Source organism: Chionomys nivalis, chromosome 2, assembly GCF_950005125.1.
Source record: "Chionomys nivalis chromosome 2, mChiNiv1.1, whole genome shotgun sequence".
Taxonomy (NCBI): Eukaryota; Metazoa; Chordata; class Mammalia; order Rodentia; family Cricetidae; genus Chionomys; species Chionomys nivalis.
Genome location: NC_080087.1, coordinates 19,328,875 through 19,354,669, shown reverse-complemented (window position 1 = coordinate 19,354,669; position 25,795 = coordinate 19,328,875). Strand labels below are relative to the sequence as shown.

Sequence of the window (25,795 nt, the reverse complement as noted above, 5' to 3'; positions counted from 1 at the left end):
CAGACAAACCTGTATGGTTTGTGCAATGGCCTTTAACAACAGAGAAACTGCAGTGCTGACAGAGGTTTCTATGCTGCCTGGTCCCACAGCCATTCAGTCCCAAAGAAACACACAAAGGTTTACATTAATAATAAACTGGTTGGCCTATTAACTCATGCTTCTTATTAACTAATTCTTATATCTTGCAGTAACTTGCTCATGTTGGGTGCCATTTGTAGATGGAGCTGCTGGCTGCGTTCCTGCCACCCGGCTCCTGGCTGCCTGGCTAGCTTATGCCCCGAAATAATTACACGGAAACAGTATTTTTTTAAAACATTGCTTGGCCCATTAGCTCTAGTCTCTTACTGGCTAACTCTCATATCTTGCTTTAACCCATATCTAATAATCTGTGTAACACCAAGAGGTGGTGTCTTAACGGGAAAGATTCAGCATGTCTGACCTGCGTCCCTCTTGGGCTGGAGCTTCATCTCATCTGACCAGAGAGGAGAGGCATGGCGTCTGGCTCACTTCCCTTCTTCCAGCATTCTGTTCTATCTACTCTACCTACCTAATTTTCTGACCTATCAGATCAAGCAGTTTTCTTTATTGATTAACCAATGAAACAACAGATTGACAAATGACCTTCCCACATCAGTAACCCATAATTCTTTTCTGTGTCAGTCAGTCATGTGGCTTGGTACCTTTTATCAGTGAGGCATTCTCATCTTGCTTTTTCTGTATCTGGGTTACGATTGGAGACTGAGTCTTTTCTCTTCCCAGAATCCCTATTTTTTTCATTGCCCAGCATATACTTCCTGCCTTGTTATTCCACCCATACTTCCTGCCTGGCTACTGGCCAATTAGCATTTTATTGAAATACAAGTAATAAATCTTTACAGGGTACCAGACCATTGTCCCACAGCACTGCAGGCTTTAGATAAGATGGTACAGTAATAATTAAAGGACCAGGATATTGAAGAATAAACTGGCCCTTGGAATTCTCCTGTATTTGTTGTTAAAAAGAAATCTGGAAAATAGAGATTGGTGACAGATCTAAGAGCTGTCAACAAGGCGATTCAACCTATGTATCTTAGTGTTCAGGGGTGTGCACTACTTCTAGTCTTCATAGTCTTAGCGGTCCTTTCCAGTCTCGTGAGACACACCATAAGTCAGATCTTTATCAGAGTATTTTTAAATTATCTTTAAAACGATTGACTGAGTGATTTGCTTGCTATTCTTTACCCATAGTTATAGGAATTCACTAAAATTGCAAGGGTGCTTTCTTTTTATTACTGCTTCACACACAGTCATCTTTAAAAACCAATGTTCACTCTTGAACCACTCATACCTCCTGGTGGAAAAGTGAGATGCACTCGGGAGGTGGAGGCAGGCAGATCTCTGTGAGTTCGAAGCCAGCCTAGTCTACAGACCTAGTTCCAGGACAGCTAGGGTTGTTACAGAGAGAAACCCTGTCTCTAAATAAAAAAAGTGAAATGCCCCACACTCTGTCCCATCCCACCCCTCTACCTGACCCCTAATACCTACCCTGTGGGCTTGGCTCATACACTTAACATTGGGTCTCTGCTGGCTCTATTTTGTGAAGGTTGTAGAACTTTCAGAAGGCAGGGCCTCACTGAAGGAAATGGGTCCCTAGTGGGTAGGAGTTAATTTTTTTGTAACTTTGTGTCCAACTCTCTATGTCCTAACTGCTAATGCCACAAGGCCAGTGACTCTACCCATCTACCATGCCTTCTCCTCCATGAAGGACTGTACTTCTTCAAATGTAAGCCCCAATAAATCCTCCCTTCCTTCTTTAAGTTGCTTCTTGGCAAATACTTTTCATAAAAGAGAAGAAACTAATAACCAAACCAAAGGCCTCATATACACTGTGCCAGTGATTTCCCACCAAGTTACACCTACGCTTTTCTTGAAGAATTTCTGTTTCTTGCCTCACACAGTAGTTATTTAAATTCCATATTAGACATATTCCTCAAATACATCTGATAATGCTTGGCATAAGTTAGGCCCCCTCCTTCCACACCAAGCCAAAGATCTTTCAGAAGGACATGATGTATTAATGATGTACTTTCCCTTAAGTTTCACAGGACTACTTGCCTTTCAAATGACAAATATGATAACTACAAGTGATTTTAGCACTAAAATACAAACATACATCCTCTCACACAGAAGGAAAGAAAAGAAATTCAAATTATTCTTATAATTATTAGGGAGAAATGTCCTCAAGATCTTATTTATTAGAAGTTGGTCTGGACTTGTATATAAGTATATGATGTGTCTGTTCTTCTATAACCATATAGATGGTTAATCTTTCTTTCTTTCTTTCTTTCTTTCTTTCTTTCTTTCTTTCTTTCTTTCTTTCTTTCTTTCTTATGTATACAACATTCTGCTTCCATGTATACCCACACACTAGAAGAGAGCACCAGATCTCATTACAGATGGTTGTGAGCCATCATGTATTTGCTGGGAATTGAACTCACGACCTCTGGAAGAGCAACCAGAGCTCTTAACCACTAAGCCATCTCTCCAGCCCGTTAATCTACTTTTTATTATACTTTTTAATTCATTAAGGATTCATGTGGGACACTTACTCATCCCTGGATCAGTTTCGCCCACCCTCTTGCGCTTGGCTTCTCCTGCTGTTCTGATCTATCAAATACTGACCCTGCAAGGAGCTATTGTTCTGTTATGCCTGTGTTCTGAACATTCTGACTTTTCTGCATGTTGCGGTTAAGGACTTTGTGCCCGACCATTAGGTCATGGTTAGGTTGCCGAGTAAGTTTCCTGGTTACCCAGTCACACAAGAAGAATTTCCTCCTTTCCCTTACCCTATATTTACATTGCTTACTCCCTTGAATAATCGAGACTTGATCAGAATCCTGTCTTGTCTCCATCTCTTCTGTCTCTTGTCCCTTTCAATTCTTGCTCCCTGGCCCAGAGTCTCCGTTGACTTACCCATGGGCCAGGGCAGATTCACACAGTGCTTTTTAAAAATCCTATTCTCAGGAGTGTTCCCTTTACCCCACAACCTCTCCAGCGTAAGTTGTCATCAGTGTTTTTGATCTCAGCCATTCTTACAGGTGTAAGATGGAATCTCAGAATTGTTTTGATTTGCATTTCTCTGATGACTAGGATGTTGAACACTTCCTTAAGTGTCTTTTAGCCATTTTAGATTTCTCTGTTGAGAGTTCTCTGTTTAGGTCTGTACCCCATTTTTTTTAAAATTGGATTTTGTGTTCTTTTGATGACCAATTTTTTGAGTACTTTGTATATTTTGGAGATCAGACCTCTGTCTGATGTGGGGTTAGTAAAGATTTTTTTTCCCCATTCTGTAGGCTGTCGTTTTGTCTTGTTGTCTTTGATTTACAGAAGCTTTTCAGTTTCAAGAGGTCCTATTTATTAATTGTTTCTCTCCGTGTCTGTGCTGCTGGGGTTATATTTAGGAAGTGGGAATGCAAGCTGGTACAGCCCCTTTAGATATCAGTGTAATGATTTTTAGAAACTTAGGAAACAACCTTTCTCAAGACCCAATAACACTACTTTTGGGCATATATCCAAAGGATACTCAATCGTGCCACAAGGACATGTGCTCAACTATGTTCATAGCAGCATTGTTTGTCATAGCCAGAACCTGGAAACAACCTAAGTGCCCCTCAACAGAAGAATGGATAAGAAAAATGTGTTACATTTATACAATGGAGTACTACACAGCAGAAAAAACTAACAACAGATTGAATTTAGCAGGCAAATGGATGGAGCTAGAAAACATCATTTTAAGTGAGGTAACCCAGACCGAGAAAGACAATTATCATATGTACTCACTCGTAAGTGGTTTTTAAACATAAAGCAAAGAAAACCAGCCTACAAACCACAATCCCAGAGAGCCTAGACAACAATGAGGACCGTAAGAGAGACATACATGGATCTAATCTACATGGGAAGTAGAAAAAGACAAGATCTCCTGAGTACATTGGGAGCATGGGACTTTGGTAGAGGGTTGAAGGGAAGGGAAGAGGCAGGAAGGGGAACAGAGAAGAATATAGAGCTCAATAAAAATCAATAAAAAATATAAGTTATTATTGAAGTAAAAAAGATTTACTTTATCTTTAAAAAATACAATAGAAGAGTCATGAGAGGCATCCCCCGAAACTTCTCTCCTCCCAGTACTGGAACCAAAAGAGCACTGTACTCTGAAAATGAAGAAATACCTTGTAAAAGCCCTGCTCTGTTCCCTTTTCCAGTGACTTGTAAGCTGATGCTACACAGGACAAGCCCACAGGAGGTCAGTGAATGGCTAGTTTATCCACAAGGCTGTAGGAAAGCACAGATAGCTGGCATTTTTGGTCACTTGGCATGGGTATAGTTTGTTGTTCATCAATGTATAACTGATACAAGCTCCCTGGGAACAAAAGTCTGCTCCCTCTCTTCTTGCTAGATACTATTAATTGAGTCAATTCTTCTGACAAGCACAGAATGGTACCCAGAAAGTAGGGGGAAGTAGCAGGTGGACTAACATGAAGAGCATCATCCAGCAAAGCAGCAACTTTGGTCTCCATAATGGACACTTCTCACTGGCCAATGAGAAATCAGAATGAGCCCCTGGAGAGAAAGAGTTATATAGAAGAAAAGAAAGGAGGACTGGAAGGGTTAGCCAGCTCTTATCCCTAACAAGAGCAAGGATGGAACTGCAAAGTCCAGAACGTCTGGTGTGAAAAAGGCTGGAAAGCCAAATGGATGAGGCTCAGCAGCCAGACTTGTGATAATGGATGTACAAAGCTCTGTCTGGAAGACCATGTTGCAAAAAACAAGAGAAGTCGTGTAGAAGAGTGGAAAACATAAACAGGAGCAGTTAGGTCGAGAAGACCAATATCAATTTGTTTGTAAATACCCTAAATTCCTTCAAACACTTCTAGGAAATATGAGGGATGAAATGTCATTTTTCTCACCTGATAGGACCCTGCCCACGGCTATGGTAAACTGGTCAAATCATGAACCTACATAGACCCCAGCACCAGGCATCAGCCATTAACTGTAGGGATATAGCCCCACCCATTGGGGGCATGTTCGCCTTGGGCTAATGTTTACTGATAAATCTGCCAGGCGTGATCCCAGCAGCCCTTTTGCTCTGCTTTTCCTGTTCTCCGCGGGAACCTGTGGTCCTGTAAGTCTATTTCCTTATTAAAGCTGTATATATTTTTATAATCTGTCTGCATTCATTTACGTCGCCACAATTAACGATCCTCCCATACAGTCAACACAACACAGTGAATCGCTGGAGGAGGGCGGATGACACCAGTGGATTGTGGCTGCCTCCCTAGTGAGCAAGGAGCCAACCTCAGCCACTGGACACCATAAAACAAGGGCGAAAAGGGTGCTTTCTCTCCACCACTGAATCCGTCTAAAGCAGAGGAAAGAACAGGTCCTGATCTACAGTACGTTTCTTCATCCACACGCCAAACACCGCATCATCCATAGACATTGCCCGGCTACTTTCTTTCTTCCCAGAGGACACTCTTTGTCGGTGCCCAAGTGGGCCCAATACAGATTACCTAACCCGGCTGGAACGGAGTTGCGAGGAATAATACTGACACAGCTTACACGGTCATCATGGAAAAAGCCAGATCACTCTTTATTCTCCAAACATCTTATATATCCCCTGAACTGAGTGGGGGAAAACACATTAGGCTGTCTCCTAGGCAACCAGGCAAAATTATAACCAGGTAATGGGAAACAAGGGGACAAACAGACTTCTTATACAGGACCTCACAGGGGGACTGCAAGGCCTGGCTTAAGGAGATGATCAAGTCACACTTGGAAGAAAAGCTGGAGCGCACAGGTAACTGAGAAGAAGCTCTCTAGAGATGAAGTGTGTGTGTGTGTGTGAAAGAGAGAGAGACAGAGAGAGAGAGACAGAGACAGAGACAGAGAGAGAGAGAGAGGGAGGGAGAGAGAGAGAGAGAGAGAGAGAGAGAGAGAGAGAGAGAGAGAGGGAGAGAGAGAGAGAGAGAAATAATCTAAACTCTATGAGTTCTTGGGTTTATGGTCATTTTTCCCATCAGTCTTTCCCATTCTTACCCTCTCCTTTTTTCAGTAATTGTGGTTACATTATTCACACACTGTGGTTCTTGCTGGCTGTCACAGCACAGAAACCTTTTGTTTCCTGGCATTGTCCTCACTCTAGAATAACTGTAGTTTTTCATCTCACCTGATCTTTCTTCTTCCTGCCACCGTCCTCACAGGTCATCCTCATGCCTCCCCTCCTGCCTGCAGGAAAGATGCGGTCCCATCATTACCCTGCTTCCCCTACTATAGCTGCACGAGGGAACACGCCCTCTCTCCCTTCCCACTCAGGAACCACCTAACAGCTGTTGCATAGCAACAGAGGTGGATCTCTGTGTTCCTGAATTACCTGAATACCCAGAAGCAATGACGAGATTTTTTCTCTTGATTTCAGTTCTGGTCAAAGACACAGCTGGTATTTTCACATCAGCCTCCCCAACCATTGCCCCAGATGTGGACCAGTCTTCATCCATGACCATGAAGCCCAATGCCTTTGTCTTGCTGTTCACCTTAGCCCTCCTGTTTCTCTTATAATATCTGCAATGACAGGTACTGAGGGCAGGACTGGGAGTGGTGTAAGAGACAGATGGGTGAGGAGTGAAGAAGCAAGGGTGAATTCCTGAAGTCATGATCTTGTCCTTCAACTGTAGCATCTTATTGAGAAAGGAGGCAGGAGATCTGGAGTTCATGTCATCTGCTAGAAATAGCGTGTGCATCCTCAGCCTTGACAGGACAGGAATCATGTCACAGAGCAGTGGGAAATGAGAAGGGAATACAGCCGATGCCTCATCAGAGCAGGCTCCCAATCAGGAGGGTCCCGTAATGTAGAGGTGGAGACAGCGGGAACAAAAAAGAACATAGTAGTTCCTCTTAATATGTAGAAAGAAGAGGATTCCATCCCACAGACAATATAAAAAAGATATAAATAAAGAGATGGTCCATTGGCAAGAACACCTGTTGCCCATGCATCAGACACATGTTCTATTTCCAGTACCCTCAGGGCCGTCACAACCATACAGCTCTGGGTCCAGAGGATCCAGCCTGTTCTTCTGCACAAACACCAGGCATTCACACAGTGCACGTATAGGCATGCAGGCTCACATGCACAGACATAAAATAGAAGTGAATCAAGCAGCAGCAACAGCCTTCTGAACCCCAGGAGCACAGTCTGCAGTGGAGGCTGGTGTACTGAGCCTATTGCTGGAGTCTACTCCCATCTGGGCTGCTCAGATGGACTTGATTGGACCGGGACAGTCACATGCATCATGCCCTGAGTGAGGAAGCAGAGCTAATCATCACTACTTTATTCTGATCTCCCAGGTCTGCAGCAGGGCCTGGAGCTCTGTGATTTGGGAAAGAAGGACGACGACAGTATGGGATCCAGGATGGAGAGCCCAGGGGTGATGGAGGAGGGAACTGAATGACTCTCAATGAGGGTGACTGTGGGGTGGTGATGATGGGTACAGGGCACCCAGGAGTACTGACCCAGGCTTTCCTCAGACCCTTCAATAGATGTGTTTCCTTGCTGCAGGTTGAAGATGCTCCAGAGAAGTCATGAGAGTTCATCTGGTGCCACCACTCTCCCTTTCCATCAACCTCCACCAGATGAATCTGATGTGGGAGTGTCATATATCAATCTGCTGATTTCATTGGTTAAGTAATAAAGAAACTGATTGGCCCTAATAGGTTAAAACATAGGTGGGTGGAGTAAACAGAACAGAATGCTGGGAGGAAGAGGAAGTGAGCTCAGACTCTGTTCCAGAGAGCAGAGGCCATGCTCCCCTCTCCCGGGCAGATGCCATGAAGCAAGCTGCCAGGTCAGACATGCTGAATCTTTCCCAGTAAGACTGATGCTACACAGATTATTAGAGATGGGTTGATCAGGATATGAGAATTAGCCTGTAAAGGCTAGAGTTAATGGGCCAAGCAGTGTTTAAATGAATACAGTTTGTGTGTCATTATTTTGGGGCATAAGCTAGTCAGGCAACCAGGAGCTGGGGCGGCAGGAACACAGCCCGCAGCTCCCCACAACATGAATCATGATGCTGCAGACACAGCATTTCATAGTTATTTACTCTGTGGTAGTTGCTTAGAGTCTTTTCTTATCACTGTTTCTCTTGGTGATCCTTAGTGGGAACTGTCCTCACTGTGGAACTTTTACTAGAGATCTGGAACAAATGTGGTTATTACCCATACCTAACATAGGAAACAGGATAACTGGATCTCCTTAGTGGGAATGTGAAGTTTTTACTCTTGCATATATAACTGGCAATAATAAAATATCTCAGATGTCAAAAGGAAACCTCTAATAAGTAATCAAGAAAACATAAGTTGAGGACCAGTTGTTTAGTAGAAATCACTGGTAACTGTACCAGGGCACACCTGACTCCATGATGGAAGTTCCATCCTCGCTGCAAAGCTCAGCATAAGGGAAGCACTACCTGCCACAACTCGAATAAAGGCCTAGTTCATCCAAGTCTCTGAATGGATTAACCTTGCTTTAGGCTTCTGTCCTTCCACTTCTGCTAACTCTTCTGTTAACTGAGGTATGTCCATTCAGAACATGGTTTTTGTGTTTAAAAGCTCTACCTGAGAAAGGCTCAGTGCTGCACTGGTATCTCAACACCCAGTGTAGTTGCTGATCAGCTAATAAAGAGTTTCTCTTGACTTAAATCCATGTCTGAGCAGTCTTCTCTAGTGAATACTACACATTTCTGGAAGTTCCTGTGGAGAATCCTGAGCAAGACCTCAAGACAACAGAGGTCTCAGAACCCCTTGGAGCAGGGAAGATTGTGGTGATCAAGAAGCCCCTAGGGCAGTTGTCCTCAACCTGTGGGTCACAACTCCCTTTGGGAGTTGAAGGGCCCTTTCAAAGGGGTCACACACCAGATACATTGTATAGAAGATATTGACATAACGATTCATACCAGTAGTAAAATTACAGTTATGAAGGAGTATCAAGAATAATTTTATGGTTTGAGATCAAAAACAATATGAGAATCTGTCTTAAAGAGTCACAGCATTGGGAAGATTAAGAACCATTATCCTGGGGCTGTGCAACCTGAGTTCTAGGTCCCCAGGGCTCCCTTTGATCAATTGTTGCCTAAGGCTTCAGAGGAATCTGACATCTCTACCCCAAAAGGAAACAAAATTAGAATGTCACCTCCAGAGGTAAGTCTAATTAAAGTGACATCTTTTTGAACACATGGCAGAGGTCCAACAAGGTCACTGGTCCACTGTCAGGAACCTGTGGGATGTCACTGGATTCCCCCTGTCTGTTCAGGTGTATGAATGTGTGGTGGTCATCCGTGGTTGTCTTCAGTCTCTGTGTGTATCTGGGTGTCTGTGTTTCTGTCACTTCTTGCTCTCTCTATTAAGCAATGCTTTCTCTGGTATGAGAATCCCCTGGCTTAAGACATGTGCCCTTCTGTTGGGGACCAAAATTTTTTTTGGTTCTGCCATGTCACCTAGAGAGAAACAGAAACAAAGAAACAGCAGAAACAAGAACCTTCCACCTGTCTCAGTCCCTGATGGGGAGCATTTGCTTGGCTCATTGCTTGCCTCCTGCTCATGGTCAGGGTTGGTCTCGGTGAGGAGAGGCCAAGTTTCTCATTCAAACCCCTCTGCATCTAGTGCAGTGCACACAGGGAGGGGAAATAGCTCCCCAGGTGAGCATTCCCTCCACTCTATGTCTGTTCTAAGCAGCCCTGGGGAAGGTGGAAAGTTCTCCTCAGCTGAACCTGAAGGAAAAGAGAATCCACTCCTTCCTCTTTACGGTGTATGTCTTCTTGTCAGCAACTTGTCCATATAGCTGGAAAGCTCATCACCACATTATCTGGAAAAATAAATAAATAAAAACCATCCCAAAGCCTGGAGGGTGATCTCTGCCAGTCTACACAGTGTGGAGAGAATGGATTCTCCCCTCTGTCCAACACTGATTAGGGAGACTTTGAACAATTTTTTAATAAATAGTTTTAGAAAGATTAAAGACACCTGATAGAATGTTTTCCTTTGTCACCCAGTCAGCCTCAGACATTAGAAAAAAATATAGAAGTTACCAAAAAATTATAAGTGTAAGGAGGTCCCAGTAGCTGAAACTAGCTCAAAGGTATTTAAAAACACAACTGATAAGGTCAAGAACTTTTCCTAAACTAAAAGCCACCAGCATCTTCTCTGATAATGAGACACAGCTACATTTGCAGACATCCAGCAAAACCGGGTGTCTACCCTCTGTCAGAAGAATATCTCCTAGCTGATCACTCTGCCTCCAATTGAAAGATAAAGTTGACTTATGTCTCAGATTGACAATAAAGATTTCACAAATGGGACATCTATATCATATTCCCTGCCCCCACTATGCAGGAACCATCATGAAGATGCCTCATTCAGTGTTTACAGTGCCATGTTTTCCTTTCTTTAAAGATTTATTGTTGTTTTATATGTGTTCATCTCCACTGTTTACTTTTATCAACCTTTATGGTGTTTTCCCGCACATTGGAATGTGCACCCTGTACGTGCATTCTTGGCAGAAGGCAAAAGAGGTATCTGATCCCCAGCACCGGGGTTACAGACAGTTGTGAGCTTCCATGTAGGTTCTGAGAATTGAGCCCAAGTTTCCTGAAAGATCAGACAATGCTCTTAATCACAGAACCACATCTCCAGTGCCTAGAAAAGACAATTTAAAAAAAAAAGTTAGGAACTAGCAAGGATAGATCTGGAAGGAGTGAGGGGAAACGTTGACCATAAATATGATCAAAACATACGTATTCCAGCATGACAATCTCAATGGATAAAATACTGTGTTTAAAAATGCCTTGTGTTAAAATAGAGACTCACAGTCAGACATTATGCAGAGAATGAGAGACCTTGAAATACTGAGTTTTAAAAGTGATGTATCCAATGAATCCCTCCTCAGAGCTCTGTGGAAAGGGGCCACAGAAAGAGTGTAGGACACAGAAAGAGTGCAGGGGTGGAAGACACCAAGAAAACAAGGTCCTCTGCATCAGCACGAGCAAAGATATAGCTACTCCCAGGAAGTGCAAGCAGCATGCAGGGCCTGCACGGGTCTGCACCAGGTCTCCTGGGCTTATACTCTGCCTTCAGGTTTACTGTCTAAAGGGATTTTCTGACCATGGGAACAAGTTTGCCTCTCTGACTCTTGTGCCCTTCTTGGGCTCGTTTCTTTCTGTTTGTCTCTACTGTCTTACTTTTATGTGGTAGGTTTGTTTTTAACCTGTTACAGTTTCTTGAAATGCATGAATGAATCCATGAATACATGGGTATAAATCTAGTCACTAGGATAAAGGTTAACGATGGGACTGTCATTTATACCATTTGGAACAGAGAAAATCAATCTACTCCAATGAAAATGATGCCAGCTATAAATAGCACCACAGGGAAGATCGCATGTTCAGAGTACCTGACCAACAAATGATGATTGCCACAGTTTGTGTGTGTGAGTGTGTGTGTGTGTGCATGTGTGTGTTTGTATGTGTGTGTGTGCTTTTAATTAGTTACAGTTGAATTTTATTTTGATTCATTTTTGGTTTTGTATTTTCTTTTTGGGTGATGTTATTTTTTTTTACATTTTACACATTTATATTTGTATTGGTGTTTTGGTTATTTTTCGAGATAGAACTGAAAGTTGAGTGGGTAGGGAGGAGGGGAAGTTCTGGACAAACATTGGGGGGGGAGGAACGTGATCAAAACACATGTAAATTTGAAAATGATTTTCAGCCAAACAAAATGGCCCATGTCTTTAATCCCAGCACTAGGGAGGCAGAGACAGGTGAATTTGTTAGTTCCAGGTCAGCCTGTTCTACAGAGGGGGTTTTAGGGCAGCCAAGGATGCACAGAGTAAAACTGCCTCAAAATAAATAAATAAATACATAAAAGATATGCTTTTAAATAATAACAAATATAAAAATAAGTAAAAACTGGTGTAGGAGGTTCTTCTGTTTATGTGTTACTTTCATTGATTAAATAAAGAAACTGCCTTGGCCTTTTCATAGGATAGAAAATTAGGTGGGCGGAGTAGACAGAACAGAATTCTGGGAGGAAGAAGGCAGTGTGGCAGATGCCATGGCTCTCCTCTCCGAGACAGACGCTGGTTAGACTAATGCCGGTAAGCCACAGTCAAGTGGCAATACAGATATTAGAAATGGGTTAGATCAATATGTGAGAGTTAGCCAATAAGGGGCTGGACATAATGGGCCAGGCAGCAATTTAATTAATGCAGATCTCCGTGTGGTTATTTCGGGGGTTAAACTAGCCGGGCTGGGAATGCAGCCTGCTTCTTTACAACAAAAAACTGCTTACAGACACTAATTATAAACTCATAGAACATTTACTACATCTACTGCTTGAGAAAGAAAGGCTCTCCTTTCTGCTCCTCCCAGATCCGATGAGTGGTGCTCAGATTCTCTTCCTCTGAGCCCTTACCCTTTTTCCTCTCCAGTGGCAGCAAGTACCAGCACCTGTAGAGTCTTGGATGGACTTGTCATTTTGAGACAAACCACTGCAATTTCAATAAAGCTACTGAGTGGCAGAATGACAGCATTTTTTTAAAAAGTGATGTTTAAATTTTACAGTCTTGTGCCTTCTCTATTTTCTTTCTGTTTATTAATTTCTGGTTTGGTACCATTTCACTAGAGAAGATAATTTTATGGTAGTTATGTTAACTTTATTTAAGCCTTGCGTATTTTAGAAAAGCCTATCTTGGGAAATACTCTATGAACGCTTTGAAAATAATATACTGGGAGAGATCAAAGATGGAGAGTTGGCTCAGAGGTTAAAAGCACTGGCTACTCTTCCAGAGGAACCCAGGTTCAATTCCCAACAGCCACAGGCAGCTCACAACTGTCTGCACCTCCTGTTCCACAACATCCAACACCTCACAAAGATATTCAGGCAGTCAAAACACCAATGTATATAAAATAAACTATTTTTTAAAAAACAAGGAAGCATGATCAAAGAAATAATACAGGTTGTATTTGTCTATGCATAGTTTGGGTTTGAGTAAAGGTCCAAGTTTGGGGTCATAGTAGAGGTCCAAGTCATGTTTTTTTACTGATATCCGGCTGTTCTTTCCATTACTGGGAGTGAGGAATTAAGCCAAGGATAGGGGCACATGCCTTTAGTCCCAGCACTAGAGAGCTAGAAATCGATGGATCTTTATGAGTTCAAGGCCAGCCTTGAACTATCTCAGGGAACAAAACTAAATTAATAAAAATAATGAATATAAAAAATTTAATTCAATTACCATGTTGCTATAGATTTCTCACTTCAGTAATACACATTTCTTCATTTGTAAGCTCTGATGTTAAATAGATGCTCAAGACTGTGATATGCTGCTGTCAAAGGAATCCTATCATCATTACATAATCCTTTATCTCTTGAGACCCCAAGTTAACAATATAGAGCAAATAACACAAGTAAAACAATCAGATATAGACTTGGAAAGATATTTACCTTAATATGATGGCATGCTAATGACCAATAAGCACGTGAAAACATTCCATAGTATTTAGCACTAGAATATGTAACCCAAGATAATAGTGAGATGGGCACTTCATGTATGTTATAGTGATTACTACAAAATAAATATCCTCAAGGATTTGGATTTGGAGAAATGGTACCCCTCCTGTACTGTTGTTGGGGTATTTTCTTTCTTTTTGAGACAAAGTCTTACAAAATAGCCCTGTCTGGACTGGACAATGCTATGTAGATCAGGCTGTCAAGCTCATAATTTAATGCCTTCAAAACTAGTAACACACCAAAGATGCTTACACATTGCCAAGTTCAGCTGCCAAGGTCAAGATGTCACCTAGCCGCACTTATTCGGATTTCTATATTCTGAATCTGGGGAAATTCTTTCTTATTGTCCCTCAATGGTATTGGTCTCTTATTAATGACAAATGATTCTCCATTCTTAGCCTCATCAGGCAACAGCGATTCTTAGCCTAAATATCATACTATAGCCTCATCCTAATTCTTAATAAAGTCCTTTTACCCCCTCACCAAAAAAAAAAAAAAAAAAAAAAAAAAAAAAAAAAAAAAAACCTCTGGAACTGGCCTTCCACTATCCACATTAATGTTAACATTCTTATTTTCAAACGACTTACAAAAATGACCTATTAAACTCTGAGACAGTGTTCAGTAGTATTTCCAGCCGAAAGTTCCAAAATCTTCTTCCTCAAAGCACCACATTCAGGTTGTCACAGAACTAGCCCACTTCTCTGGGACCAGTTTCTGCATGGTTTCATTTCTGTTTCTGTGACAAAACACCATTACCAAAAACAACTTGGAGAAGAAAGGCTTTGTTTGGCATCTAATTCCAATTCAATTATAGCTACATTCCAGTTCGGGGCTGTGTTAGGTTGACAGAGTGAACCTTCACAGAGTACATGGGGAGTTCTTCTTCATTCTTTTCTGAACCCCTACTCTCTCCCAAATAGCTCCTCTATTAAGTGTTCAATCTAGACCTCAAAAGTTTCTCTGTGGATGATGGGGATGAAACACAGGGCATTGCAAATGAAGTGTAGGATTCAATACCCATCCAGAAAACTTCTCTTTAGGACAGAGATGGCTACAGAAAACCATAACCAATCGATATGCATTGCTGTGGAGTCCAGTCCCGGTGGTTACATCTAAAATCCTCTCCCTCACCATAGGCATGGAGAATGTTGCAGACTGGAGACTGGCAAGATGGTAAGAGCCAGAGGAGCAGGGACTTTGCTGTGAGTAACATCAGAAGCCACTGCAGTGACGTCTCACCAACCAGACTGTGAGCTAATGTGACCTGAACAAGGAGGAGAGCAATGACCACACCAACTGCTGGGGTAGGAGGAGCCCAGGACGACTCAACCCTACACAAAGACCTACAGGCAAATGAGTAAAGAAGGGAGCAGGGGAGGTGGCTCTCCCCAGAGTCCAGCAACTGATTGTCCAGTGCTGAGTAGTTAGCCCTGAAAACATGTATAAAGCAACAATCCATACACACAACATGTCTATTGGCAAATATATATATGAATATTCAAATACATATATGTACAGAGTAGCAATTTATGGAAAAGAGACCATGAATTTGAGAAAGAGTAGGGAGGGGTGTATGGAAAGGTTTTGAGGAAGGAATGGGAAGGGGAACATATTATAATTAAACTACAATCACATTAATCCTCTTTCTATCTTTCCTGAAAATCGAGGGAATCAGTCTTTATAGAGACAATACTTAATTTTGATGACTTTTCTCACTGTCTGAGTGATGTTGGAAAATAAAATGGTCCAACTGTGTGGACTAAGAGTGCCCAAAGCGAGGAATAATGTGTTCTGTGAGGACAGTGGGTCCCTCTCAGACCTTGACTATCTCAGTAGATATTTTGGTGTCTTGTATGGGGACATGGGAATAAAATCAGTTTGTCAATCATGCACACATTGGAAAGAAAAACAAAGGGATAGAGTGAATTAATGCCCAAGCCAGTCTTGGTGTGCTGCAGAAAGATACAGTTTAGAAAGAAACACAAGGATATATATATATATATATATATATATATAGAGAGAGAGAGAGAGAGAGAGAGAGAGAGTCCAGTAAGCTCTCCTCAAGACTGAGTGAGGCCTGATGGGTCTTCTGAAAGCCCAGGACCACAGGCAGCTCTCTACCAGGGCCAAGCACCATGCAATAGCCACACTGAAATGGAGTATGTTTTCCCCGCTCCGGGTTGTCAGCCTGGCTTTGCTCAAGCAAGGTGCTTCTTCAATTAGACACTGCCATGAACTCCACCCAGGGGCCATTTCCTAGCACAGTACCTCATGTTGACATATTGCCCTGGGGACATTGGAGAGTTAGAATCCAACAGGCTGGGTGCCTCAGCAGTTGAAATCTGACAGTGAAAGCTGGCAGCTACAGGTATAGATTCCAGGCTTTGTCACTGAAGAATAACTGTGGTGGTAGTAATAGTGACACTTTCTCTTTGTAGAGACCTAGGCTCGGTCACCCCACTGATGGAGGGTCTTTCTGTGATTCACTCTCCCCTCTGGAAACACTCCCACAGATACAGAGCGTCTCAACCATTCTCCTATCTGCTAAGTCACTCAGGCCAACATAGGAGTCCACCGTCACTACCCCTTACATTTCTGTCCTCTGTGTTTTAACTTATGGTGCCTACTATAGAGTAAACGCAGCATGGAGGCAACACTGACATGAAAAACACACATAGCACTACAGATAACACTCACAGCCTCCCCACCCCAGCCCACCCCACCACCCCTCCTCTTCCAGGAACTTCTCATTCTCTTTTCATGTATCACGTCCTGTTGTTTTTCCTCATCTCCGTCTTATACCCTCTCTCCCACTTCCTGGGCCTCTTGTTATTTCCTGGCTTCTCCCGCTCAAGATATTTTTTACACTGTATAAAGATGTGTCACTGAGACTTGTTTAATAAAAAGATAAACAGCCAGTAGCTAGGCAAGAGGTGTAGCAGAGACTTCTGGACAGAGAGAGCTCTGGGCAGAAGAAAGGTGGAGTCGGCAGACTTGCAGGAGGAGAGATAAAAACCACAAAGCTCGTTCTCTGCCCCAGAGTTCATGTTCTTGTCCAATAAATCCTTCAGTGAAGTGTACTGAGTGAGACAGAATCTCAGCCACTAAAGAACATATTCAAGTCTTAAGAGTGTGAGGAAATAGTGAAAGTTTGACTTCTTCCTTTCCAATTAGAATCCCCTTGATCTCCTTATGTCGTCTTATTGCTATTGCTAGAACTTCAAGCACTACATTGAAGAGATATGGAGAGAGTGGACAGCCTTGTCTTGTTCCTGATTTTAGTGGAATCGCTTTGAGTTTCTCTCCATTTAATTTGATGTTAGCTGTTGGCTTGCTGTATATTGCTATTATTATATTCAGATATGATCCTTGTATCCCTAATCTCTCTAAGACTGAGAAGCCAATGATAATGGCACTAGGATTTGTCTCTACTGCATGTACTGGCTTTTTGCGATCCTAGTCTATTTGGATGCATACCTTCCTAAGCCTGGATGTAGTAGGGAGGGCCTTAGACTTCTCACAGGGCAAGGTACCCTGCCCTCTCTTAGGACTGGAGGGGGAGGGGGAGAGGATAAGTGGGGGAGCAGGAAGGAAGTGAGAGGAGGGAAGGAGTGGAAGTTTTGAATGGTATTATTTATAAAGTAATAAAAAAAGAAAAGCAAGGGGAAAGTAGATTGGGGAAAAACTGTGGAGACAGAAGAAACAGGTGGTAGAAGAGGCAGTGAGGTGAAGGAAGAGGAAGCTGGTTGAGGGGGACAGGAAAGGACATCCCCAAGCCTGCAGCAGCCCACCTCATAGCAGAAGTTTTGGGGAGGGAGGAGGGAAAGAGGAATTTTTTTAAGCATCTCTTTTTCATTTTTTGGGGTACAATTATATTGCAAACTTGTTAAAAAGGTCCTTTAAAATTACTGTTTATTTTAGATTTTAGTGCTCACACACACGCATAGAGTACATATGTTCATCCTCACTAGGTCTTGCCTGCTTGTTTGTGCAGTCTGCTGAACAGGACAGCTCTAGGGTGTGGTGTCTCTGTTGATGCTAGGGAAAGTCTGGGAGACCAGGGGCCATAAGTGTGCTGGGAAACAACTGTCTGAGGAAGGGAAGAGACAATCAGGGCTTTGAGAAGGTCAGACAGAGATCTCCTTTTGAGAATGAATTAGAGGTGTGGTTTAGCAAGTGGGTATCTGGCATCTGATGCTTAACATTGGTGTTTGAAGTGGCCCAGTGGGAATACGGTGTGAGTACTGCGCTCACAGGTGACAGCTCCCCTGCCATGATAAGTTGCAACATAGTCCAGGAGACCTTTCCTGAACTCCATACTACATGTTGATTTTACCGCATGTTCTATGATGCCTCCTTTCTCTGTGCGTTCAGTAGATTGTCAGTCCCAGGAACAAAGATATTATTGACGTATTTTATTTCTCAACACTTGATAAAAGTCACTACAAGCAGTTGTGAGATAAAATCCCCTGGTGACACAGTGTGCATCTGAGGGTTCTACCACCCTAAGATAGCCAAAGATAGCATGGAAATGAGGTTCCAGAAGTTGGTGGACATATGGAACAGAGGCTTCTCTTCCTGGTCTTTTGCCCTTCAGAAGGATTCTGGGTGTCACAGAACCATGAATCCCTTGACTTTCTGCTCCCTCTTTGTACCTCACCTGCTTGTTTCTCTCACAGATACACACTGTCTTACTTGTGATGTTATTGTCAAGGCTCGTACCACACCTGGGCAATCTTGGTGAAGGGCAGTGCTCAGTGGATGGAGAGCCTTTCCTGCAGTATGATAATGACAACAAAGCCACACCATTGGGTGACCTGGGGAAGGCAGTAAATGCTACTCATGTTTGGATAAATTTTGTGCAAAAGTTGGAATACTTAGGGCAAGAGCTCAGGAAGATGCTGGCTAACACCAAACTAGGGTCAACCAAGATCAGTGGTAAGTGTGGGATCGAGTACTGAGGCAGAGACAGGTGGCAAGAGAGAAGGGTAGAGCCCATGTGGGAATGAGATGGTGGTTGTATCTGTGTGAGAGAGCTGAGCATTGGCCCAACCTTGGAAGCATATGGTACCCAGTGGGTAACAAAGGACAAGTCATGTGGAAATGATCCTGGCTCATAACCCAGTGGGAAAGTCTTGACCTTTGGAGAAGTGATTGATCTATGAGAGTGAAGCATGATGGTATTGTGTGTGGTTCGCAGGTCAGCCCACTTTACAGGTCACCAGGATTTCTCAGTATGAACAAGGACAAAGTGTTGGTGCCTCCTGGAGATTTACAATGGAAAGTATTCCTTCATCTTCAACACAATGAATATGAATTGGACAGTGATTGATCATGAAGTTGGTGGTATTATAAAAATTAGAAGGAAAATGAACAATTAATAAAAGGTCTCAAGACAATATCCACAGCAGACTGCAGTCACTGACTCAACAAACTCTTAAAGCACCAGAAGGAAAAGCCTAGTAAGTATTACCTAGATTATCAGGGACCAGCTGTATCACAATTGATAGACTGGGTGGGTGATTTCTTGGTGGTTTTCTTGTCTGAGTTCCACTGATTCCCACAGGATTTCTCTATCTCTCCTCACCTCCCAAAGTTTCTCATTTCCTACTAACCAATGGTCCAGACACTACATGGCCTGCTAATGGCACCCAAGTCTGCATGCATCATGCATCACTGTAAACCTCCAGCCTTTTCTGCCTCACTTATAGCTGCCCTTTCTCCAGCTCCACATCACATTGAGAGGCTTAACTATCTTTCTCTGGCACAATTAAACATCACCAATAGAGGCACCATACAGAAAGTTCTAACCAAAGTAAAGACATTACATTGTTTGATGGTTCCAGAGACATTTATTTTCTTTGGTAATGAAATAAACTCTGCAAAGACATCACACACAAAACTCTACTCCTCTCTCTACTCAGGACCTTATAAGTAGTTATTGCACATTGTAGAGGGCTGGTTTTGAACTGCATAGAAACTCTGTGCAAGGGAGACTTGAGGTAGCATTCTTGCTGATAGGCAAGTCAGGAGGAGGCAAACCTCTCCCATCAGTAGAGTGCCTTGCCAATGGTCAGTCCTTGAGAACACAGATGTGCACTGTAGTTCAAAGGCTCTGATTAGGTTGTGGTTTGTCTTCTGATAAGGTGTTTTTACATATTATATTACAACAAGAGTTTTTCCCATAACACTGAGCTTTTTGTTTAGATTACCTAGGCACAAAGCTCTTGAAATTATTTGCAACCAAGTGACTAGTCTATGAAACTATTTTCCTGTATTATGGGAACCTAGTTTGAATCGTGATTTGAGTATTATAAAAAGAGCACTGGCTTTGCAATAAAGGATGCAGTTGTATCTCCTACTCTGCATCCCGTGTGTCCTGTGGCACTACCCAGAGTCATCCATAACCGAGGAGGTTGGGGAAGGGTCCCTAACAATTGGCGCCAAACAGGGACCCTGAAAGAACGTGAGGAGTGCCGGATAATACGGTAAGTAATTACAGGGTAATGGGACAAGATAACTCTTCTCCACTTCTGTCTATGCTTAAACATTTGCTGAAAACTCATGGTGCTCATGTGTCTATGTCAGACTTAGAGATGTGTCTTGAACTTATCAAAGACTATAATTCCTGGTTTCCCTCAGATGAAAATTTAACGGATATAGAAAACTGGGATCGGGTTCTGATGAACGTTGAGAAGGCTGTAAAGCAAGGTAAAAGAATACTGGTGTGCTTTGGGGCTATATGCTCTCTTGTTTATGTAGTTTTTAAAGCAGTGCGGACGAAAAGCCAGTGAAAGACTTAGCATCCAAGGTTCATGCTCCGGTGAAAAAGTTACAGGTTAGTGAAGAAATGCAAACTGAGATTGAAAAAGATAATTTCTAGTTAGTTGAGAAGCCAGTTACGGTTCCTCAGAAGGATCATGAAGTTACTAAGGAAAGGATAAATAAGGATAAAAAAAGGATAAATAAAGAAAAGCAGCTGGAAGAATTGTTAACTATCTCCAAAGATAAAATGAAAGTAAAACTGTGAGTTCCTCCACTGCTGGGCAATCGTTTAAGGCAGCTGCAGTCAGGGGGTATGCAGAATCTTTGAATTCTTCTGATTTAGACTATCCAGATAAATTTGGCCTTGACTAGGATGAGGATGACCACCCTGATCATCATGTATTCCCTGTCATAGGACAGCCACCTATTGGGGGAGTAGCCCAACCGTCATGGTATGAAGGTATCAATGTGGATGATATTAGTAGGATTCGAAAAGCAGTTACTTTGTACAGTCCACAGTCATATTTCACTAAAGAAATTTTCATTGGCACTGGCCATTATTATGGAAATTGGGCTCCTGAGGATTGGAAAATTGTGGTGCGTTCCCTACTCAAAGAAGGGGAGTATTTGCAGTTTCAAATGTGGTATAATGATTTGTGTATTGAGAAAGCAAGCAGAATGCCCACAGTCAGGACCCTCAAATTAGAGCTATCACATATGCTGTCAGGAACTGGGCAATATGATGATCCGCATCAACAAGTAAAAATTGCTAATGAGGTGTGGGAACGGATTAGGGCAGCTGGAGAACACTACGGGTCCTGGACTAAGATTTTTCAAAAGCCTAATGAACTTACATAGATTTTATTGCCCACATCAAGAAGACTACTGAGAGAACTATTGAGTTGTTGAGGAAGCAAGACAGCAGTTACTGAAGTTATTGGCTCATGAGAATGCTAATGAGAATTGCCAAAGGGACATTTTACCCATTAAGGAATCAGGGAATTTGAATCAATACATGAAAACTTGTAACAATATTTTATCAAAGACCAGAAATATGCAGCTTATGCCAGAAACTATGGTCACTGCTTACCATAAACTGAATAAGAATTCAGGGAAGACTATGAAATGTCACCATAAGAAAAATTGTAAACAACTTAAGCAGGGTGCTATACTGGACATAAGTCTGTGATGTAAGAAGGGCAGACCACAATTTTTTCACTCCAGCCAGCACTAAACATAGGGCCGCAGTGGCCATACCAGCCATGACTGATATAACTTTGAAAGCTGGACAACTTGCCTGTTAAGGTACCTGCTGGGATCTATGGGCCCTTGCCTCCTGGGACTTTTGGGTTATTAACCAGAAGATCTAGCTTAAGTATGAGAGGAATTCTAGTGCATTTAGGAATAATTGATAGTGATTATAAGGGTGAAATACAAATTATAATGTCTGGTATTGCTGACTTGGAATTAAAAAACAGTATTGCTCAATAACTACCTTTACCTTATTTGCCTATCAGTCTTCTGCTATAAGGACAGGAGGTGCGGTGTAAATACAAAAAAGAGGTTAGCTGTGCAGCGTGAAGTACAAGTAAAAAGTAACTCAAGTATAATTGTAAATGAAGAAGTAACTTGTATATAAGTGTTTTTTTTTTTTTTTTGAAAAAAAGGTAAAGTGAATATGGGCCAAGAAGACAGCCAAGAGCTGTTTGTACATTTACTTAGAGATACTTTAAAGGTTAGGGGTACTAAGGAAGGACAACAACAACTGCTTCAGTTTTTGAAATGTATAAAGGATGTATGTGTGCCCCTGGTTCCCTACAAAAGGGAGTATGAATCTAGAGATTTTAAAAGGTGTGTGCGAATGAATGAGCACGCTTTGTCTTGGTCTGTGTTTGACTGTTACTATGTTGCTGTTTTATGTGTTTATGTCTTTGAAAACTTTAAGTGGTACCAGTACCTGTCTGTCTGTCATTACTGTCCGTTTTTGTTTATTGACCTTTGTTATCTTGGAAGAGATGAGGCAGGCAGCCTCTGCCTCTAGAGTCCTGGCCTTTTTTACTGGATCAGATCCAGGTCTTTGGGTCCTGAAAGAAAAACTTCTCTAAGGTGAGGCATGACACTGGCCACCTTCCTTCGTTGTTCTCTGGTCCACAGCCAGCCAGCAGCTCCTGCAGAAGGCAGGGGATGCAGGTGCATGCTCAGGAGGGCAGAGATACTACAGGGAGACATGTGCTTCTGTATGGGGCGGCAGGGAATTAATTACTTAAAGTTGAAAAACTGCACAGATGTGTAACAGAGAATCTTTGATGGTGGTTGGAGAAGTTAACTTTTTTTTTTTCAGGAATGCTGGCAGTCAAGGACACTTTGTGCCCACCAGCCCTGTTCCCCCTCGTTTCTTTCCTAAGTCAAGTTCTTCTTCACTGTGATAACACTCAAGGTTTTTTCTGCTGGCCAGCTATTTCTCATTTTAATCATTCTCTGTCTTGATACTGCTTTAAAAAAAGAAATGTTGAGTTATACCTTCTTGTGTACCTTTAAAAGTGTTGATTTAAAATAATAGTTAAAGATACATTATGTTTGGGAAAAATTATGTTTTTGTTTTCACAGAAAAAATATATGCATTTTAATCATTTAGATCCAATTGGTTACAAATATTTTAGATCCAATTGGTTACAAATATCTTTAAAGGAAATTGGGTACAAATTATTATTGGTTAAATAAAGAAAGCTACTGCTGGTTTTAAAAGTTTCACATTAGGTTTTTATATGTCACTACAAATTTAAGTTATTTTTATTGTGATACATACACACATACATACATATATTATATATTTTGGCTTTTGTTTGAAATGTATCTATGCAATGTTCCCGACTGCTGGATACACTCATGAGAGGAGACATTTATGGACATTTACATGTTGTCTAAAGGACAAGGGGGCAAACAAGATACTAAAATGATATAGAAAAACCTCATCTATGGACAATAGTGAGTTTTAAGAAAAACTATAAAAATTCTAAATATTTAATTATCTTGTGCTAATTCTGATTGACTTCTCCAATAATAAGGCTGGTGATTCTTCACTAAAAAATAGTTATGTTAATTATGCAATCATGTTCTTTAAAGGTAAAAGGAAGACTGAGGTCTTAAATACAAGTTAATAATTAATCATCATAATACAAGCAATTCTCTGAATTACAGGGTTTTATATGATTGTCTTCCCATAAAATAACAATGCTAAAGCTCTTAGCTATTTAGACTCCCATGGAGAAGTTCAAACGTGTTTCTTAAAAACTTCAACATCACATCTATGGTCGGTAAATTAAAACTGTACTCTAACTGCTCCTATGATGGTTAGTCACAGGTCGAAATGCTTTTTTTGTGAGTCTAAATTAATTCAGAGGGTTGAAAAAATAATAATAAATAAAAAACTGAGAACATCAATACAGGTTGTAAGGATATAAAGACATAAAAACTTGGAGATTATATGGGTCTTAGAGGATATTCAAAAATATAAAATTTATAGGAAATAATGGCTTTAGGTGTATATAAAAATTTACAAGATTTCTTTCCCCTTCCTTAATTATTAAGAATACGAGTAAACAAGCTTCAAATTAGGCCATAAATTTAACTTCTGTTCCCAGTTTGTGTTTGTTTCACCAGGTTTCCACTTGGCTGACAAACGCATTCAAGCATCAGTTGCTGATAACAACCTGCTCCAAATGACTATGAGTCCTGACCTTGCTGAAACCTGACGTGGACCAATACAGCCAATGTGACTGCTGTATTCTCAGCTTGTCAACGAACCAGATTCTTGTAAGTTCCCTCGTTGCTTTTAACTAACATTCTAGCCTTCCAGGGCCCAGAGAACAACGTCCTAAGGTCAACAGGAAGTAATTACAGAAACGAATACATCATCCCTGTTTCTCCCCTCACCTGGAATGTTAAAAAAAAAAAAAAAATTCTCCTTCAGTCATCACAGTGATTTTGGCCACTAATGCCTTCAATAAATAATAATTCCTATCTGGGTACCATTAAACTAATGTTACTAAAATCTCAATATTAGCCTCTGGAATAAATTCATCTCAAGGACTTGAGATGATGTACTGAGCAGGGGCAAGGAATTTTTTAAAGGACATTTTGTCATTAATAACCTTATAGCTGAACGACCCATTTCTCAAGCTCGAACTGTCTCTGCTGATGGTTCTAGAACTCATGCCGCTTATTGGACTGAATCAGTTTTGGTAACGATTATCTCCTTATTCCTCGGCACAACAGAATGAGTTATGGACAGTCATTCAAGCACTGCAGGATTTTCCTACTGAAGCCCTTAATATAGTAGCTGATTCCAAATATGTAGTTGGGTTGTAAAGACCATCTACACTGCTTCTATTCATGTTAATAACCCTATACTGCACGGGTTGTTTTTAACATTACAAAAGTTACTACAAAAATAAAATCATGTAGTATTTATTGTGCATATACGATCACATATCAAATTACCTGGATATCTAACAAGGGGGAAATAACTTTGCTTAGGCTGAGGATGAGCATCAACATTTGCACACCAATGTTCCTCATTTACATGTACAATATAAAATTCCTTACAGACAAGCTAAGTGTATTATTCTTAACTGTCCTATCTGTCATCCCCTGCATTTGATACAAAATATCCCTGGTACAAATCCTCGGGGTTTGGATTCCAACCGTATTTGACAGATGGATGCAACTCATATACCAGAATTTGGCCGGTTATCTTATGTTCATGTGACCATAGATACATTCTCCTCCATGATATGGGCTACGCCATTATCTGGGGAGACAACTAATCATGCCATTACCCATATATTTGAAGCTTTTACAGTATTGGGGTGCCAACCATAATAAAGACTGACAATGGGCCTACATACTCTTCTACAAAATTTCAGTGATTCTGTGATCAATATGATATTAAACATGTGACTGGCATAGACTATAACCCTCAAGGTCAAGCCATTGTAGAAAGAGCCCATGCTACCTTATAGCAACAAATTAAAAAACTGAAAAGGAGGAAGATGCAGGACTTGGGTATGATAGACATTTGGGCTTCACAGAATAATACTAGAGCTATTATGCATCAGGCTTTGTTTATTTTAAACTTTTTGAATTTACCACAGGGAGACATTCTGACTAGAGCAGAGAAGCATTTTGTGTCTGAAAGGTCTCAGGATTTGAGTCAGCTTCTTTTAAGGAAAGTTGGGCAAAAACTGCTACTGATACTGAATGGGTTTCGGCGCAATTGTTGGTAGATGGAAGGGGGTATGGTCTTGTGTCTTTTCAGAATGGCCACCAGCAGTGGATTCCAGGCCGCTGGATCAAGGCCTGAAGGACCGATTAAAACAGCTGTGCAGAGAAGAATACATATAACACTTACAACTTGGGAAGCCACACCCTACTTGGC

General features: G+C 41.5%; 1 long non-coding RNA gene across 1 annotated transcript in view; it reads right to left on the bottom strand.

Annotated features, from left to right (window-relative positions):
• The window catches only part of LOC130862133 (uncharacterized), a 68,985-nt gene that overhangs the window by 15,382 nt on the left and 27,808 nt on the right, over positions 1-25,795 (bottom strand). The gene's annotated exons all lie outside the window — the stretch shown is intronic.